Source organism: Papio anubis, chromosome 12 (assembly GCF_008728515.1).
Source record: "Papio anubis isolate 15944 chromosome 12, Panubis1.0, whole genome shotgun sequence".
NCBI classification, from domain to species: domain Eukaryota; kingdom Metazoa; phylum Chordata; class Mammalia; order Primates; family Cercopithecidae; genus Papio; species Papio anubis.
The window spans coordinates 72,500,985-72,520,358 of NC_044987.1; the positions used below are offsets into that span (position 1 = coordinate 72,500,985).

General features: G+C 43.7%; 1 long non-coding RNA gene across 2 annotated transcripts in view; it reads left to right on the forward strand.

The window, feature by feature from the left end:
- Positions 1–9,837: 9,837 nt before the first annotated feature.
- LOC103877653 overlaps positions 9,838–19,374 on the forward strand; it is a 34,942-nt gene continuing 25,405 nt past the window's right edge. Inside the window, exons 1-2 of one of the 2 annotated variants that reach the window (XR_004177493.1) lie at positions 9,838–11,608; positions 14,462–14,486. This is a non-coding gene — a long non-coding RNA (uncharacterized LOC103877653). The remainder of the gene's footprint in view (positions 11,609–14,461; positions 14,487–19,374) is intronic. The other variant, XR_637443.4, reaches the window with a different exon arrangement.

Sequence of the window (19,374 nt, forward strand, 5' to 3'; positions counted from 1 at the left end):
CAATGCTCCCACATGCATGTGGATTTAAAAGAAAGTTTTTATCCCAAAAAGGTGAATGGGTTACTTGTGAAAGAAATGCAGGATTTCAATAAATGAAACTGAGAGGACCAGGTGTGGTGGCTCATGCCTGTAATCCCAGCATTTTGGGAGGTTGAGGTGGGTGGACTGCTTGAACTCAGGAGTTATTGAGACCAGCCTGGGCAACATGGAGAAACCCATCTCTACAAAATATACAAAAATTAGCCAGGTGTGGTGGTGTGTTTGTATCCCAGCCACACAGGATACTGAGACACATGAGAACTCAGCTTGAACCGAAGATGGAGGTTGCAGGAGTCGAGTCTCCACCACCCCTGCAGAATCAATCCTGAGTCTGGGCAAGCAACAGATATGACCTGGAAGAAAGAAAGAGAAAGTGAGAAAGAAAGAGAGGAGAGGAGACCCAGGCTCAAGCAACAGTAGATGAGAACTCTGAGAAAAGAAAGAAAAATAAGAGGAAAAGAGAAAAGTTAAAGAAAGAAAAGAAATGAATGAAATAAAATGAAATAAATAAAAAGAAGAAGGAGGAAAATGGAAATAATAGTAATGGAAGTAATGAAAAGAGAGAGAAGAAAGGAAGACGAAAAGAAGTTGTTGTTGGTTGTTATGAAAAGTTTGTTGTTTGTTGTTGTTGTTGTTGAAAAAGAAAGAAAATTATGAGCTGGTTGAGCTGAAGAAAGGAAACAGCTTGTTATACATATATGTTGTTGTTGTTGTTATACGATGAAAAGCCAGGAATGGTAGAAATGAAAAGAAAAGAGAGAGAAGGAAGAAGAAAGAAAGAGAAAGAAAGGAGAAAAGAAGAAAGAGAAAGAAAGAAAGAGAAAGAAAGAAAGAGAGAAAGAAAGAAAGAAAGAAAGAAAGAAAGAAAGAAAGAAAGAAAGAAAGAAAGAAAGAAAGAGTAAACTGGTGAGAAAGAAAGAAAGAGAAAGAACGAAAGGAAGGAAGGAAGGAAGAGAAACTGAGAGATGTTTGGGATGGAAGTCATGTGAGCAGAGGAATAGAGGAAAGAAAATACAGCGCAGGTTCTGGGGATGTTCTGCTGTGACTGGAGCAAAGCGTGAATGGAAATCCAGTATAGGAAGCTAAGGCTGGATAACCAAATTAGAGCCAACTGGTGGGAGAGTCTTAGAACTTGAGATTTGGGAGGATCCCTAACCCACCTTCTTCATTAGAGCAATAGAAGGGAAAGAAGACCAGTGTCTTGGAGAGTATCAATGGCTGGTCAATACCAAAAGGCAAGTAAACGGCAGAGATGGAGACTAAAGCTCCTGACTCTGAACTCCCTCCCCAGTTTCTTCTTCGCTGCAGCATGCTGCCTCCTTTGAGATGGATATGGGAGGCAAGTGGAGCTGGTGAGGGGACAGAGCTCTCCTGTGTGTTGCCCAGCCTCATTGCCTGCTTTCTTTCTCTAGACATAGTGTAATATCAGTGTTGGCTCCAAACAGCCAGGAGTGGCCAACATGACACATACGCCTCTGTCCCTATCCTGTGCTGTCAAGCACCTTGTATATAGGCTGTTCCCAAGAGCAGACCAGGAGTGAAGTGGGGCAAGGGGCCCCATTCTTCTCAGCCCAACCAGCACTGGCCATTTCCTCTCCTGGCATGATTTTAGGATTTCCCATTCTCCTCCCTACTACATTTCCTGTTCAAAGTAGATTTTTTTCCTAGGTCAACTCAGCTGCTCTCTAATTCGGGCAAAACTAGAGATGCAGAGAAAAATGAGAACCAATTGAGGTTATTTTGGCCTATTTTTCCACACTACAGAGACATTAGATAATGACCTGATCCTGTACCTCTCCCACTCTGCCCCTATCCCACGACCCTGGAAGGCATTGTTTGAGTGCTGTGTTTGCATTGTTCAGAAGTTCTCTTAATCAAGTTCAAATTTAAACCTTCTTGATGAAAAAGACAGGTGCAGGCAGCTCTGTGGCTCTCAGTTATTGACCACTCTGTGCAAAAGCCCACACCATGCACACACATCTTTGCACTGTCCACCATTTGTCTCCCACTTCCTCTTCCTCCCTGTTTGTCTTTCCCACTATTAATCCTTTACTCTAATCCAACTGGTCTCTGGATTATTCCCTGAACTTGCCTTGTGTTTTTCCACCTAAAAGCCTTTGTCCCCACCACCTGTCCCCATAAAATGTCCTCCCCACTTTTTTCCATCCAGCCAGATCAGATTCATTTCAACCTCATTCAACACCAACTGTTAGTCGGCACAGGGCCAGCACACGTTATCTCATCCTGCAAGGCCTAGCATACATTTATTCTTATCTGGGAAGTTTTCTGGGGCTACCCCAACTGGAAGTGACTACTTCCTCCTTTCTCTCATGCTCGTTGTCTGTACTGCTCATTTGATGCTTAATACATCCTAGTACTTTACAATTAATTATTCACTTGCTCATTCATCCACTTAACAAGATTTACTGAGTGATTATTATTTTGCAGACACTGTGGTAGATGCTAGAGAGATGCAGATGAGGAAGACACCCTGGTTGTCCCTAGAAACTCACTCTAGTGGTCAAAATTGGCACATCAGAAGATGCTTGTCATAAAATGATGAGTATAGGTCACACTTTAGAAGTCCAGCAGTCGGCTCCATGATGAATGAGTAAAAAGTGGCTCTGTGAAGGTGGAGAGAAAGCACATTTTCAGGAGCTAGAGGAAGAGCAGGTGCCCGGAGCTGAGGAGCATTGGAAGGGGGCTACAGGCAGCACTTGCTGCTGGACCAGAGAATGTTGCCAAAGTATAGAATGTGCAAGATATCACTGGAGGACCTGGAGTTCCAGGCTTAGAGCTTGGCTTCATTCTGAGAGGCATGTTGTGCCATGGAGGGTTTTAAGCAAGGGACTGACTCAAGCTTTGTGGTTTAAGATCACTCTGGCTACACTGTGAAGCGTGGATAAAACCAGGGAGAGATTTGAGGCAGGAAATTATTAGGAGGTTGTGGCGATAACCTAAAGCAAGAGACATGAACGTGGTAACCTCTGCCTGAGAAATGAAGAGACTCAATTTGAGAAATATACAGGATGTCTAAAATCACCCCAGCCACAGCTCTGGAGGCCCTCACAGCCAAAAAGTGTGCATAAGTACAATGCAATGTATGGAACCTGTCATGGATTTAAAAAGTGCCACCAGAGCACAGGAGAAATGGCAGATGACATTGTCTAAGAAATGTGGACCATGTCATGGACTTGTCGTTCCTGTAACTTGGCACATGTGTCAGATCTCTTCTCCTAGATTTTAGACTCACTAAAGGTAGGGGACATGGAAAAGCTAAAGGACATCAGCTTTTGTCACAAGCAAGGCCTCTGCTCTCCACATTGTGGGTAGGGGTGTCCTAGGGAACTATGTTTGTAGCAGGCAGGTCAGGAGTTTCTGCAGCAAGGGCAGGGCAGGGCAGGGAAAAAGCATCAAGACACGCTATGAACAGGCCATGAGGGTGATGCCCAGAGCACAGAATTGGAGCCAGGCTAGGCTAAGTTCACATTTCTGCTCCACTGTCAGCCAGCTATGTGACCTTGGGCAAATAACTTAAACTCTCATAGTCTCAGCTCCTTTGTTTATAAAATGAGTACCCTCTCACTGAGTCAATTTCAGTATTATATGAAAAATAAGTGGAAACCACTAGGCATGTAGCTAGTACCTCTGGAGTACTCTTTGTTATAGATGTAGGTATCACTGATGTTGGCATCTCTTTTCTTATCTCTTCCCCTCACTAATCTGGGAGATCCCTGAGTGCAGCAGAGACTACATCTTACTCATATTTTAACCTCATTTTCTGCCATAGTACTTGCCGCACAGCAGCTGCTTAATCAATGTTTGTTGAATGATGTTCATATGAGCACTTACAATGTTACTTCGGAGCCCAGTAAAATTCCTTAATTTCAGATTCACTGCCTACCTCTGCGATAGCACAGAAAGGAAACAAATTTGATAAAGACATTGTTCCTGCCCTCAAGGGGGCAGAGATAATTTAAATCAAAGAAAAACTTTAGGTTCTCCAAGATGCTGTCCTGTATGTTCTTCTCTGCCCACCTCATCTCTTCTCTTCCCTTTCCACACTGTGGTTATCTCATTCATTCACAAAGACTTAAATCTATAGTTGATGGCTTTCCAATGTATGTCTCCCACAGTGACCTCTCTCTGAACTCTAGATCAATATATCCAGCTGACTACTTGACATTTCAAATAGATTGACATTATCTACTTGCAATCTGCTGTCCCTAAATGTGCACCTTGGACTTCTTGCCACTCTCTTGACCTCCTACTCACTCCACTCATGACTTCTCTCACTGGGAGGCAGGTTCATTCACCAGATCAATGGTCCAAGCCATTCATCTAGCAGTCATCTTCAGACACCTACCATCTCTCCTCATGGCTACTTCCAATAATGCTTACCACGATCTGCTGTCCCTATGTGATTGGACTTCTTGCCACTCTCTTGCCTCCTCTCACTCCACTCTGCTTCTTCACTGTTTCAGCCATGCTAGCCTCCTTGCAGTTCTTCAGACACCCCATCCTCCTCTGGCCTTGTGGGTTTTACATCTCCTGTTTTTCAGAGAAGGCCCTTGGCCCATTTCTCCTCTTGGGTAACTGACAACTCACTGATCCATTAAGCCTCAGTTGAAATGTTCATTCCTCTGGAAGGCCTTTCCTGGTCTCCCTTTCTAAACTAGATCCTTCTTTAAAGTAAACATTCCATTTTTTTTATCCCTTGTTCCTTTATTGTACTTATCAAAATTTGTATATGTATACTTTTTTGTGCAACTATTTTGTTTAGCATCTCTGCCCTCGTTCTTACCCCAACATGTGCGCACACACACACACCCAACTCTGTTGTTTACCATTGCATCTCCAGAGCCTAGCATAGAGCTTGGTCCATAGAACACAGTAGGTCTTTGTGGAATTAATATGTTCAAGGCTGTGAGGAAGAGACAAACAGGGGCTGGGAGAGTTCAAAGGAGGAGTTGAACCAACTCTGAATGGTGGTTCAGGCAAGGCTTCAAGGAAGATAAAGCATTTGGTGGAAGATTTGAAAACTGGGTGGAATGAAAAAGGCAGAGGGGAGTGGTGCTGAAGGAGTGGGTGTAAGGAGGAGTTTTCCAGGTAGCTGGACAACCTGGCAGGAGAAAGCCAGGTGGTGTCTGATAAATGATGAGTAACTGGGGTGTCTGGAATACAGGACTTGTGGAAGGAAGAGAGCCAGAAAGGGCCTCACAAAAAGTAGTTTTTGGACCTATTCTTGAATCTCCAGAGGTGATGATAGCAGGAGGAAGCAGACAAATCCCTAGGCAGATATGGGTGGTTTCCCAGTGAAACCTAACCTTCAAACCAAAGACAGTTTAAAGCTTGAAAACCAAGCTACTAGTCTCAGATAAATCCACAGACCAGAAAAGAACCTCTCTTCCCATTTGGCACACTTTTCTCTGATTGATTCCCACCCATCACCCATTTTACAAGTACCTATCCTCCCCTAATTGGTTTTTTACACTGTTGTGCCCATCTTTGGGTGGTGCCTTAGTTTTAGCCTTTTTTTGCATACTCACAAACCAATCAGCATGTACATCTGCATTCTGAGCCCATAAAAGCCCTGGACTCAGCTACACTTCAGGGGGACTATTCACCTTTGGGTTGGAGAGACTACCCACCTAGAGTCCCCTTTCTGCTGAGAGCTGTTCCGTCACTCAATAAAACTCTTCTCCACCCTTCTTACTCTCTGGTTGTCCAAATAACTTCATTCTTCTTGGGTACAGGACAAGAACTTGGGACCTGCTGAACAGCAGGTGTCAAAAGAGCTGTTGTAACACTGTAGCCCTCCAGGAACACTAGGCAGCCACTCCCAGCAATGGGAAGCAGCAGGAGGGCTGGAGCCATGGGGTACCTCCTGCAGTGAGCCCGGATCCGAGTGGTGCCCAGACAGAGACAATGCAGTCTGCAGAGGTCTCTGTCCGGTGAAGTGGCACCAAAAAAAAAAAAAAAAGTCCTGCATCAGTGATAGGTGGCCAAGAGGCTTCCCTGAACAAGGTGACTCTTCTCTTCCTGGAGTGCAGGTACCTGGTATATTTCACAAACATATATTTCCTTTAATAAGCTCCCACCCATGAGTTAGGGGACAATACAACCAATACTTTTCAACTCTTCTGCCTCCTGTCCCACCCCTGCCACAGGCACCTGGCTGGAAGGCTTGAGTCATTCCTATTAGGACTGGAAATGGAATGCTGCTGCTTCTGTCATGTCAATGGTTTAATCTAGTTCCACATTAGAAAACTTGGGAATGTGGACAATTTATAGGGAAAAAGAAATTAGGACAGAATTCAAATAATTCCTCCATAGGCATTGGACTCATGCTTGAATCATGTCCAGGTGTGGACCCTCTTGACTCATTGAGGCCACTAAAAAAAATTCTTTCAGCTACACACATGACTTTCTGAGCCTGTGACCCTCTGTTGGAAACACATATAGGGCTCCTCTCTTCAATAGATTACAGTTTTAGCCAGGCGTGGTGGCTCACACCTATAATCCTAGCACTTTGGGAGGCTGAGGCAGGTAGATCACTTGAGGTCAGGAGTTCGAGACCAGCATGGCCAACATAGTGCAACCCCATCTCTACTAAAAATACAAAAATTAGCTGGGCATGGTGGCACACATCAGTAATTCCAGCTACTTGGGAGGCTGAGACAGGAGAATCGCTTGAACCTGGGAGGCGGAGGCTGCAGTGAGCTGAGATCATGCTATTGCACTCTAGCCTGGGCAACAGAACAAGACTCTGTCTCAAAAAACAAAATAAATAAATAGATTACAGTTTTAAAGGGAGTGCTTATCATCCACTCTGTCAGGTGCTTTCCATGAGTTACTTCATTAGTCCTCATACCCACCTCATACTCACTCATCAGGGAAGCAATCAGATTCATCTTCTAGATAAGAAAACTGAAGCTCAAAGAGATTAAGTAATTTGCTCAAGAGGTGAAAGCTGCATTTGCATTGAGATCTGGCTGGCCTAAAGCCTATGCTTTCAGCAATTCTGCTGTGTGGCTTTTTCAAAGACAAGACATAGTGACTGGGTTTGGGGGAGCCGTTGAGATTACTTTAAAAAAAAAAAAAAAAAAAAAAAAAAAAAAAAAAACCTTTAATTAAAAATTAATAAAAACACAGAAAAATTCAAAAAAAAAAAAAAAAAAGGTAGCCTTCATTCAATATCCCCAGTGGTAATATATTGCATAACTACAGCACAACATCAAAACTAGGGAACTGACATTGGTACAATCCAGAGTTTATTTAGATTTCACCAGTTTGACTATGAGAGTATTAGGGCTACTTTTAAAGTCAAATGAAGTTGGGAAGGGGCAGGACAAGAATTTACCTTTTGCAAGGTCCTTTGGAGTCCTGACTCCCCTGAATACTTTCACCCAAAGTCCTGGGTTACTTGAAACAGCAGCTCTGAAGAAGGAATGAATCAACAGATATAGAAATGTCCATTTTTTGCTGTTATAGGCCACAAGAAATGCTATATTCTCAAGGGAACTGATAGAATTTGTGCTTTTTAAATAGAGAGTGACCTAGTGAGACTGCCTGAGTCTGCTTGTCTGGAGGCCTCTCAAATCCCTTGGGGCTACCTGAGGCCTGGCTCAGCCAAAATGCCTCTCTGCCCCCATTGTCTGTCTCCTGGCAGCTGGAGATAAGCGATAAGCCTGAGAGATGAAGCAGGATTGGAGTCTGAATCACTGCTTACCCATCGGGAGGTTTGAGGCTGTGAACCTGTCTGAATCACTGGCAGCCAACCAGGACAGTTTTATCTGGAAAAACTCTCCCCAGGACAGCCCTAGCCTGACTGAGGGAACAATGGCGGGAAATGGAGGCTCAAGCTTGGGTGTTAGGGCCCTGCCACCCACACTGCTTTGCACTGTTATTCCTGGCTGATGCAGAGATTTGCTGTCGCTCATAGAGACACTGTGGGAAGAGGTGCAAATGAGGCTTGGAAATTAAAAGGAAGTGGTACGATGACAAAGAAAGTGATAGGACATTGTTTTCCCAGCTTTAGTGATTTAATTATGAAAGATTCTGAGAACGGCCTCCCTGGATGTATAATGGTTGCTATCCCAGTAACTATGACAGTTCCTTGACCACCAGGCCAAATGTTGAAGCCACTTGGGGCTTAATTTTCTTGCGAAGATATTTCACTTCTGGATTTTAGAGATCCTGAAACATATGAGAAATTAGACCTCACAGTTAAGTAGGCAAACATACATCACCCTTTGGTGTGGTCTTGGTCTTTGGCCCCTTTCCTCCTCAAGTAAATCTAGTTACTCATCTTTAACCCTGGGACAGTGGTGTGGGGATAGAAGTGTGATACCTCTCCTTCCCATCATAAGGGCCATGGCTGATGCTCCTATAACAAAAGACAGGTTAACAAGAGAAAAGCGTGACAGATTTACTTAATCAAAGTTTTATGTGACACAGGAGGATTCAGAAATGAAGATCCAAAGGCACCATACTTTGGGGTATCATGTTCTGAGCCCCGACAGTAGGCAATCTGCTTAGATTGACAGTTTGTTCTTAGTGTGCTCAGATTGGTTTCTAGAAATGACTGGTTGTTTTACTAAATGCTCAAAAGCTCTCGGTTATGGTTGTGTTCCCCCAAAATTCACAGTTGAAGCCCTAAACCCCAGTGTCTTAGAATGTGACCTTATTTGGAAATAGGGTCAGTGCAGATGTAAGCACTTAAGATGAAGTCGTACTGGAGTAGGGTGGACCCCAATCCAATACAACTAGTATCTTTATAAAAAGAGGGAATTTGGACACAAACACACACACACACGCACAAACGGACAGTGTTATGTGAAGATGAAGGCTGAGTGCAAGGTGAAGCTCCTACAAGCCAAAGAGTGTCAAAGACTGCCAGCAAACCACCAGAAGCTAGGAGAGGGGCAACCCTGCTGACACCTTGATCTCAGACTTCTTGACTCCAGAACTGTGGGACAATAAACTTCTGTTGTTGAAACCACCCAGCTTGGTACTTTGTTAGGGCAGCTGAGGGAACTTAATACAATATCTTAAAATTTTTGTTTCAGGATCTTTCTCAGAATTGATTGCAAGATCACTGGTCTACTCTCTGTGAAACCCACCTCCTTTTCATTTTTAACATTAAATGGATCTTACCATATTTATTATCCCAACATTTTTCCTTTCTCAATAATTCCTATTAGCAAAATCAAAACAACAAAAAATCAGTAAAATGTTTGCAAGCAATTGTGCTCAAATTAGTGCCAATTTCCTCTTTCTGAAACACAAAAGCAAAAACAAAACAGAACTAAAGCCTGGCTGCATCCACCATTTCTGACTGGTTCTTAGTTCAAATGGATGAGTAAATTGATGGTGGCAAAATGTTACCATGTTTTCAGCAGACACACTGCACCTGAATTGGGGGTAAATGGCTTCTTTTCCTCAGAACTCGGGTACATGGACAAGGGGAAGTCACGCTGGAAACACTGCAGAACAACTGTGGCAGAAAGAGGACCTGAGAAAATGAAAGAAGTTAGGCCCGGGTGTGGTGGCTCACACCTGTAATCCCAGCACTTTGGGAGGCCGAGGCGGGGAGATTACTTGAGGTCAGGGATTTGAGACCAGCCTGGCCAACGTGGTGAAACCCCGTCTCTACTAAAAATACAAAAATTAGCTGGGTGTGGTGGCACATGCCTGTAATCCCAGCTACTCAGGAGGCTGAGGCAGAAGAACTGCTTGAACCTGGGAGGCAGAGGTTGCAGTGAGCTGAGGTCGTTCCATTGCACTCCAGCCTGGGCAGTAAGAGCAAAACACTATCTAAAAACAAAACAAAACAAAACAAAAGAAGCTGTGTAAATAGGACCCACAGCTCTGTTGGAGGGAGGCACCCTCTTGATGAATCTAATACAATAGCACACTTCAGACAGAGACAACTGGGACACTGGGCTCCAGGGGGGCTTAGCAGACATCTCTGTGACCCACAGGTCACTGGGACCTGGTGCACAAGTCTCCCAGTCACAGGGTCCTGGAACTTCTGCCCCACCTCTGGAGTACTGGCTACTATAGACATAGGTCAGTTAATCTTGATGACACAGCTCAGAAGCCTCAGAATGTCTTCTCCTGTTTTGAGGTCCTCTTGGGGCCTCCTCTCGCAGTGTAGGCTAGGGCTTGGGCACTTGGCTGCAAGGCTCAACAGAAGGGAAGGAAAGCATTCATCAGGTTTCCATCATCCCTTGCTTGGTCTTTGCAAGAGCCTCTACCTTCCCTGCCTACAAGTGGTTTTGTTCTAGGTGGGAGGAAAGAGAGGGTACGAGGGTGTGGAGTATAGGAAGGGCAGTTTGCCAGGAGTCTGGGCCTGTATATTCCTACAAGTACCAGTTTTAAAAGATTCAAGTGGGTTCTTCGAGGAACCAGCCAAAATTGAGCAGCTTCTCGTCCACACTGCAGCTGCCTCGACCCAACTTATCCATACTCTGACCCTCAGCTGACACATTCTCTGAAGGGTACCCAGAAGGTAAGGAGGAAGCAGCAGATGGGGAGTGTCTGGGGAGCTGCCTGAGGATCCCAGAAGCCAGGCACTTACCAAGTGGGGGACTGAGCTCCTTAAATGATGCCACCCCTTTGGGCCATAAATTCACTCACTGATCAAACAGGGTCCACCTTGGGGACACTCAGAAGCCCTTCTCTCTTTTGTTTCCCATCCTCATCACCTCCCCCAGAGTCACCTCAGTCTTCTTCTCCCCCTCTCTTGTGCCTGGCCCCAGCTCTGTTTCAGGAAGGCATAGATTGTATCTATAGTTCCTAGGCCCTCCAAGAAGAGGCTCTGGTCTTTCATAGTCTTCAGAATATGGCATCCTAAAAACAAACATTTCTCTTGCTAAATTGAGCTTCCTAGCTCAACTCAGATGACTATCATGCCGACAAAGCCTGTTTGTTTAAGTAGCTACAAAAAACCCCAGGAAGAGGTGAGAAGAAAACGGTCCTGCCACAGCAGCACAGCAGAGAAGAAACCATCCGAGTCCAGCTGCACTAGAAGGTGAAGGGGAGAACCTTGCCGGAGGGTCAGAGTGCACACTCTTGCTGAACTTTTCTGGCAGGAGACACAAAGAGTTAAGGAAATGTACTTAGATGAGCAATGTAGCTTGAAACCAAAGCTCCCAGGCCTCTTTCAGAATCTAGAGCCAGAGAAGTGTCTATTGTCAACAAATGTCACCACCGGACCAATAGCAAGCCAGAGTGTGGCTCTGAGAGAGGGGCCTCTGGGTGTCACCAGGCAACAGGCACAAAGGAGCCTGGATCAACTGCCCAGCAGACGATGACACCGCTCCACAGCTCTACCGACTGTCCCCCCAGCAGCTCCTGCTTCAGCACAGCCACGTGGGAGAACCACTCGCTCCAGATACTCCCAAGATCAAATGACCATCAGTCTTGGGCTGTGGGGGGAAAGCAGGTGGTACAGAAAAGGCTTTATTTGGAAACTTTACTACAGTTTATTGAAAAGGCTGGGCTGACTGCAAAAGTGAAGATTTGCAAGTAAAAAGGAAGTGTTGCTGCAAACTAAAGCAAGGTGCATATATCTTTCTTCTGTTCATGTTCTTATAAGTCAAGAGATGGGCAAAACCTGGTGGCTTTCCCTAGATGCTGAGTGAGAAACTCTGGGCAAATTTACTAAATTACACTGAAGGAGACTGTAAAGTGAAATCCAACGATGCTTGTTTCTCATTGCTACAAAGTACACTTCCTTCAGGTCACAGAGCCAGAGGAGGGTAAGCAATCGCCCATGCAAAGCCTTATCTCAAACTAATGAAAAGTTGAAGAAATCCTTTCATTCCATCAGGCAGTTTTTCACTGAACCTTTACAGCAATGGCAGGGGCTGGGCTAGGTGCTGGGGCTGCAGAGATGAATTGCTCCCTTTCCCCTCAGGAAGTCTGGCCTTCCCCAAAGGTTCACTGTCTTATCCACCCTATAAGTCAAAGACTCTCAAGTTTATCTTCCCAGCCCGTTCCATACCCTCCTTTTCCAAAACATCAACCCAACATATCAAATGCTTTTCTAGATATCTTCTTATGGGTTTCCACAGGCTCCCCAAACTCAACATGCCCCAAGCTCAAGGATTCATCCCTCTATAGGCAAACCTGTTACACTGCATGAGCTTTCCTCTGTGGGGGTCTTAGGGAATAACAGTACCTTTCCCCATTTGTGGGTTGAATTGAAAGCTAGGAGAGAGGCCTGAAACAGATCCTTCCTTAATGCCTTCAGAAGGCGCATGACTCTGCTGACAACTTGATTTTAAACTTCTGGCCTCCAGAACTGTGAGACAATAAATGACTGTTGTTCTAAGCCACCAGTGTGGGGTACTTTGTTATGACAGCCCTTGGAAACTAACACACTCCCACTAAACATTGTTCAAGAAAGGAGACTGAGAGCCTCCACCCAGTGTTCCCCTCCATTGCCACTTCTACCTTTTGCCTGCAGCCATAATCAATAAGCCACCAAACCCATCCATTTCACCTGCGGGATACCGCTGCCAGTACCCACTTACCTTCATTCCTGCTGTACCACTGTGGAGCAGACCACCATCTGTTCTTATCAGTCTTTCCTAACGGCTGTCTCTGCCTCCAATAGTATCTCCTGCTTGTCTGTTCTTTGAGTTGCAGCCAGAATTATCTTTCAATGTGCAAATCTGAGATGCCATTTCCCTACTTAAAACCTTTCAGAGGCTCCTCATTGCTCCTAGGAGGAAGTTTGGTCTTCCCACAAGGCTCAAAAGATGCAGAATAATGCAGTCCCTGGTCTCCTGTCTGCCCTCATCTCTTGCCAGACTCTTGACAGTATTATTCTCTGGTAATACTGAGCATCTCTCTCTCCTAAATGTACTGATATGTGAGGAATGTTTTCTCTTGCCACCAGCATTCCCATATGCCGTTCCTTCTGCCTGGGGCACATTTCCCTGCCCTCTTCACCTTCAGAACTCCTACTTCTCACATTGCATTGCAATTGCCTCTTGATCTGTTGGCATCCCACCCCAGATCCCAGCTCCTAGCAGGGAGAAGTCCTGTCTATCTTGCTCACAGATGTATTTGCAGTGCCCAGCACAGTGCCTGGGATAGACTAGGTACCCGAGAATCATTTGATGATGAACTGACTGATCGACCGATGGACTGAAATATGACTCCTGCCCCCAATGGGTTCAGCCCAGAGAGGAGACAATAGTGTGGCAAAGTAGTTCAACAACGCAGAAATAGGACTCAGACTCAGCTTGAGGAGAACATTTCACAGAGGTGATGAGCCTTCAAGTTGGGCCTTAAAAATGTGTAACCATAATAGGTTCATTGCCCAAAGTGCATGGCAAGTCAATACACCAAGACCCTGGGTTGCAGCAGAAAAAGAGGTTTCTCGTGAGGCTGGTGGACAAGATGATGGGAAGAAACCTCAAATCTGTCTCCTTGAGGAGTTTGAGGCTAGGGTTTTTAAAGAGTTTTGGAGTTGGCCAAAATGTGGTGATTGTTGATCTGTGAAAGATTGCAGGCTGAAATCATGGAACAAGGAGATAAAGAAACCATATTCTCAGGCTGTTTTGGTTCCTCTGTGGGGGTCTTTAAACTGGATGACATCAGCTGTTTTGCTGGAATTCAGAATGTGAAAAATATCTTAAGCAATTCCTAAACAAAAGCCTTAAAATTCCAATGTCAGAAACCCTATTTTTAAGAACAACGGGAATGCAAATGGTGAGTATGTAGTGTCACCTGGTTTTCAGCTACAAGGAAGTGCGTCAAAGTGCAGCATGATTAATGTTTAATTATAACTATATTCTGTCCAATTCTTGTTCATCCTGTGAGTACAGTTTTCAGGTGAATAGGAATTGGCCAGAATAGAAAGGGAGCAGGGTGGAGAAGCCCATTTTACGCAAAGAAGATGCTGTGGATAAACAAACAGGTATGTTTGGGAAATGGTGAGAATATTTTGTGCGCCTAGAGTATGATCTGCAGAATTGAGCTAATGTAACCTGGGATTGAAATGTGAATCTTCCAAGGATTTTTTTTTTTTCATAAAAACCTCAATTACTTTCCCTCAACATGAAGCAGCATAAAGCAAGTCAGTGATTCCCTTTTATAGTCAGGAGAGTGAAGATACACACTGACTAGAAGCATTGCTCTGTGGTTGTTAGTCTTTTAAGACATAAGAATAATTTGTCTATACCCCCTGCATAAAATCATTGCTTATCCTTGAAGCCAAGAATTAAACCACTCATTTGCTTTCTCTTTCTGAAGGAAACAAATTTGATTCCTTAACTGTGTTCTTACCAAATCCATTCCCTCACTCTGAAAACTTAATTCCCTGAGATCATTTTAACCTCTCTCTCTCTCTCTGTCTCTCTCTCTCTCACCCTGAATCCTGTGGTACAATTGCATGAGCCAGAACAGAAGAGGAAACATAAAAACAAGTGAGTCTTTCCTAAGGTTGGTGAGGAGGACCCATGGGCAGAGCAGGAAGAGTGATCTATCCTATAGGAATGTCTGCCAAGGTCCAGCATACCTCAAGACCAATCCAGGGGCGCAGAAGTCACCACGTTGGTTGGAGGCAGGAGAGAACATCATTGATCAGACAGCTCATCGATCTTGCAGAGCAACAGTTAGTCTCAAAAGTCCTCAGAGGAGATAGGCATAGCCACTCCTACAGGACTGCCAACTCATGTGGTGTGAAGCCTAAGGAGGGTGCACTGCTAAGAAAAGCCTGCACCACGCACCACCCTTGCATCTGTAGTCAGGAGGTGGTTTTGTGGTCAGAACATGGGTGGGCAGGAGCCTAAGCACAGGCACACATGCAACTTAAGCCTGAGGGCCAGCAGTAGCCCAGAGCCACGAACTCACCCTTTGTAGTATACTAGAGAGATTCACTCAAAATCAGCATGTTGGTACTGTTCTTGCAGCTCAAGTTCACACAAAATAAATGTGCCAGCCAGCAGGAGCAATCAGATTGCCAGGTCACTTTCCTGGAAAGGGGAAAGGGGGCATCTGGTTGACTCCATGCATGGGGTAGTGGGTCAGAGAGTGACCCTGAGGGACGAAGCAAGGACAGGGCCCACACAAGTCCCATCTGGGATCAGAGGTCCCCACCTAGGTAGCACTGCAGCTCTGTCTGTTCCAAGCACCAGAGAGGCACTTAGAACATTTTGAGAAAGTGTCTCTAATGTGTGTTTGTGGTGACCAGGGGTGGAGGAACGGGGAGTTCTTCCGTAGTTGAACCATAACTTGGAACCTAGGTACAAGGCAGTCTCACTTCCCGGTAGCAAAGGGCTGGGATGGAGATCATATGGGCCAGAATCTGTTGAGCAGACCAGAATCAGGGAGAGACTAACTCTGGGGTGGGGCAGGACTTGGAAGAATAAATTGAAGATTAGGGTTATTTACGTGTCTATTTCCTGCCCTACGCTGTGAGCTGTCAAGGGAGAGACCATGCTTTATGTCTTCTCTTATCCCTTCATATCTTAACAATGCCTGTCACCATGTGCATGCTGATAAATGAAAGCATAAAAAGATAAATGCCTGAAAAACCCTGACTTTGCCTATTGAGATTGGCTCAGAATTTGGGACAGGCTTGATTGACCCTGTGGTTAGAACTATCAGCAGAACAAGCTGCAAAAGGTAGAAAAAGTAGAAAGAGGAGGCAGATCTGAGAATAAATATCCCCTTCTTATACACCCCAGAAACATCTGATCACAGGTTTCACTCCCTCAGTGGTTGTGACTCAGTGTTGCCCTCCTGCCACCACCCTATTTTCTCAATAACAACAGCATCGCCCAGGGGCAACTCTGCCTCTCATCAGGACACAAAAGCTCCTATGTTTCCCATTGCACCCCATCGCTGTCACAGCAAGTCACTGATGAACTGTGGAACAATCCAGTGTGTCACTCTTGCTTTTTAAAATGGTTCCCTAGCCAGGAGTGGTGGTGGACACCTGTAATCCCAGCTACTTGGGAGGCTGAGGCAGGAGACTTGCTTGAACCTGGAAGGCAGAAGTTGCAGTGAGCCAAGATCGTGCCACTGCACTCCAACCTGGGCTAAAGAGTGAGACTCCGTCTAAATAAATAAATTAATTAAATTTTAAAAATAAAAATAAATAAATAAAATGGTTCCCAAGTGGGTCCTCCAACCAGCAATAGTAAATTCATGACCCATGTTGAGCCACTCCTGGGATCTATCAATTGCTGTTTACAGTTACTCAAAATCTCTAGGTTCAAATAATTAACAGCTCCCTTGGAATGCTTTCTTTTGCAAAATACTGCATGCTCATTTGAGCATAAAGAGGCTCCCAAGAGGAATATCAAAATTGCTTTTGAAAACTGGATAATTTATGGGTATGTTCATACCCTTCATTAAGCTCTAGGTGACAGCTTGATATGCAATTAACAAAGCAAAGCAAAATGTGGCCTCTGATCTGTTAAAAAGCGTATTGAACCGGCCTATCTCACAGATGGTGACTCTCAGCTGAGAGTGGTTTTTGGGAGGAGAGTGTCATTGGAGAGGAGGTGCAGTAAATATGAAGGCAGCTGCTACCAGCTGTGTTGGGAAAACGAGATTTAAAGCCCAAGGCTGGTGTCAAGCTGGGGTGGATATCAGACCCTATAGCTGGTTTTGTGGGGAAGCTAATGCCTTACTCTATGAAGTCAGCTTCTCTGAGTTGTAGGGTTATAGGATTCCTGCTGTGGCTGTGCCCACCCAGTTTAGTAGTGCCTGCAGGCAGACCTCAGGACAAACAAGCCATAAAGTATTCCCCCTTAGCAGGACTTTGGACAATGATAAACTCTACTTTTATATCAAAATTCCAAACAGTTCTAAAGCTGGATAGTCCCTGCCATGTTCCTCCAGGCTTCTTTTTACATGTAGAAAGGTCTGTGTGTCAACTCCCTCACACAAAGATAGTAAGATTCCCTGGAAATAATATTAATAGTAACAGCTAACATTAATCACGCCCTCAATAAGTATCAGAAACTATAGTAAGTCGAAACTATGCCAAGAAGCTACACTAAATATTTCTGTAATTATAACTTACTCAGTATGTGCCTAGTTCTTTTGGCGGTACATTACACCATTATTACTCATTCAATCTTTACATTCAGCCTGTAAGCTAATTCCATTGTTATTCCTATTTTTTTGATGAAGACTCTGAGTCACAAAGAGGTTAAGTGATTACTTAGGACATATAGCTAGTGAGTGGTGGAACCAGGATTTGAACCCCCACAGTAGAACATGTTTTGTAGGGCCCTTAACACTATTCCACATTTTCCTAGTCTTTGCATTCATTTTATCACATATTCTGAACTCTGCCTATTTTTTTTAGCTCTGTCTTGAACCATCTTCTGCCCTAATATCTGCATTCTAGCTGTATTGGCTTTTTTATTTCCCAAACCTGCCAGGCTTCCCCCACCATAGGACGTTTTATATACTATATGAGATAGGAATTTAATTTCATTCTTTCGCATGTGGATATCCATTCATTCAAGCACTATTTGTTGAAAACACTATTTTTTCCTCCACTGCATTACCTTGGTACTCTTCCCAAAAATCAATTGGCCATAAATGTGAGGACTTATTGTATTTCTGGACTCTTAATTCTATTCCGTTGGTCTATGTGTCTCTCCTTATGCCAAAATCACACTAACTCAATTGCTGTAGGTTTGTAGTAAGTTTAAAATCGGGAAGTATTAATCTTCCAACTTTGTTATTCTTTTTCAAGATTGCTTTGTTTATTCTGGAAACTTTGAATTTCCATAGGGATTTTGGGATTAGCTTATGAATTTCTGTAAATAAGCCAGCTAGAATTTTGATAGAGATTTTGTCCAATCTGTAAATTAATTCGGGGAGTAATGCCATTCCAACTTTAAGTCTTCCAATCCGTGAACATGAGATGTCTTCTCATTTATTTCAGTCCTCTTTAATTTCTTTCAATAGTCTTTAAAGTTTCCAGAGTATACATTTTATTTATTATTATTATTATTATTATTATTTTGAGATGGAGTTTCACTCTTGTTGCCCAGGCTGGAGTGCAGTGATGTGATCTCGGCTCACTGCCACTTCTGCCACCAGGGCTCAAGCAATTCTCCTGCCTCAGCCTCCCAAGTATCTGGGATCACAGGCACCTAGCAAATTTTTTTGGTATTTTTAATAGAGACAGGGTTTCACCACTTTGGCCAGGCTGATCTTGAACCCCCCTCAGGTGATCCACCCGCCTCGGCCTCCCAAAGTGCTGGGATTATAGGTGTGAGCCACCGCGCCCAGCCCAGAGTATATGTTTTAGACTTCTTTTTCAAAACTTTTCCCAAAATATTTTATTGATTTTAATGTTATTATAAGTAGAATTATTTTCTTTATTTTGTTTTCAGATTGTCTATTTTAAGTGTGCAAAAATACAATTGATTGTTGTGCATTGATCTGGTATCCTGAAAACTTGCTGAACTTATTTATTCGTTCTGATAGAGTCTTAGTGAATTCCTCTGGATTTTCTACAAGATCATGCCATCTGCAAATAGAGATAGTTTTACTACTTTTCCCCCTACATGAATGCCTTTTATTTCATTTTCTTGCTATTTCAGGCTGAAAGCACTGTTGTTATAAAGAAGTGATGAGAACACTGTTCTTGATCTTGTTCCTGATCTTAGGGGAAATCATTCAGTCTTTCACCACAAAGTATAATATTAGTTGTGAGGTTTTCATGGGTGGCCTTCATTAGGTGAGAAAGTTTCTTTCTATTCCTAATTCGTTCTTATTAACATGACAGGATGAATTTGTCAGATGCTTTTTATGCATCTATTAAGATGATCATGTGTTTTTTGTTCTTTATTCTATTGATATCACACTACATTAATTGGCTTTCAGATGCTAAATTTTGCCTTCCTGGGATAAATTTCATTTAGTCATGGTGGATAGTTATTTTTATATGTTGCTAGATTTGGTTTGCTAGTATTTTGTTGAGGATTGGCTCTTTTGCTCTTGTTTTTGCTTCTTCTGCCTGGCCTATGTGTTCTTTGTCTGATATGTCTTCTTCAGAACAGTAAGAATCCAAAGACTGAGATCATAGCTGGGTTAAGAAGCCAGGCAGGTTGGTAGTTGTCAGGAGCACAGCATATAAGAGATACTGGAGCAAATACAAAATACAATAGCAGTTAACTCAGATTTCTACAGACTACTTCTTACCTCAGTTGTTCTCAGATCGTAGTGTGAAAAAAAAAAAAAAAAAAAAAAAAAAAAAAATCACCTGTAATACCTATTAAAATACAGATTCTTAGGTCCAACCCCCAGTTTCCAATTCAGGAGGTCTGAATAAGACTCAAT